This window comes from Bison bison, unplaced genomic scaffold (genome assembly GCF_000754665.1).
Source record: "Bison bison bison isolate TAMUID 2011002044 unplaced genomic scaffold, Bison_UMD1.0 scf7180017864146, whole genome shotgun sequence".
Lineage (NCBI taxonomy): Eukaryota > Metazoa > Chordata > Mammalia > Artiodactyla > Bovidae > Bison > Bison bison.
This window is the reverse complement of record NW_011494718.1, coordinates 10,109,079-10,109,782: the sequence shown is the minus strand read 5'-3', so window position 1 is coordinate 10,109,782 and position 704 is coordinate 10,109,079. Positions and strand designations below refer to the sequence as shown.

The following is a 704-nucleotide window of genomic DNA, read 5'->3' as shown; positions in this document are numbered from 1 at the left end:
GTGCCCAGTGGCGAGGAGATTTGGACAGGAGTGAGGGGCGCCGGGTGTGCTTTGGCATGGGGGATGCAAGGCAGAAGGAGGGGTCGGGCATCCCTCCTGAGTGTACTTAGGAAGCCAGACGAGGTGGCGCCGGGGAGGGGGCCAGAGGGAGGCACCACATTCCAGACGCGCCAGGCGATGCGGGGGGCTGGGTGTGGCCACCCTAGGAGCCCCGGGTCGGGAGGAGAGCAGAGGGTGCGACACCCTCCACATTAAACACGAGCCTTACGACCGTCTAGAAAGTGATCCCCATCTGTTGCAAGTTGACTTGAAACAAATGCGCATTTGTGGAAATTGTGCCAACCGGCAAGAGGGAAGCAACTGGTCGGACGATAAGGGGTAGGGGTTTTTAGCAGCGACCTCCTGCCCCTATAGAACGGAACAGAACGAAAGAACCTCAGCTACTTCTCCTTTGTCTAGATTATCCTGTAGGAGAGCACTTCTGATTTCCGTGTATCTGAAGAGTTTCCAATTTGCTCGACCACTTTTGCTTCAGGAAGGAAGTGTCCCCCGTGGTTATGTGGGCAGAGTTGTCACTGACTTACTGGTGCTGATGCGACAATGAGTCAAAGACAGAGGGTACAGAACAGGGCGTGGCCCCCTAGGCCTCTCCCTGTAGCTCTGTGAGGTCGGTCCTAGCGCCTGGTGTGGAGGGCTGTTTTCCA

The 704-nt window shown here is 57.0% G+C and overlaps 1 protein-coding gene across 1 annotated transcript in view; it reads left to right on the top strand.

Moving 5' to 3' along the window:
• The window catches only part of ANXA2 (annexin A2), a 43,599-nt gene that overhangs the window by 546 nt on the left and 42,349 nt on the right, over positions 1-704 (top strand). The gene's annotated exons all lie outside the window — the stretch shown is intronic.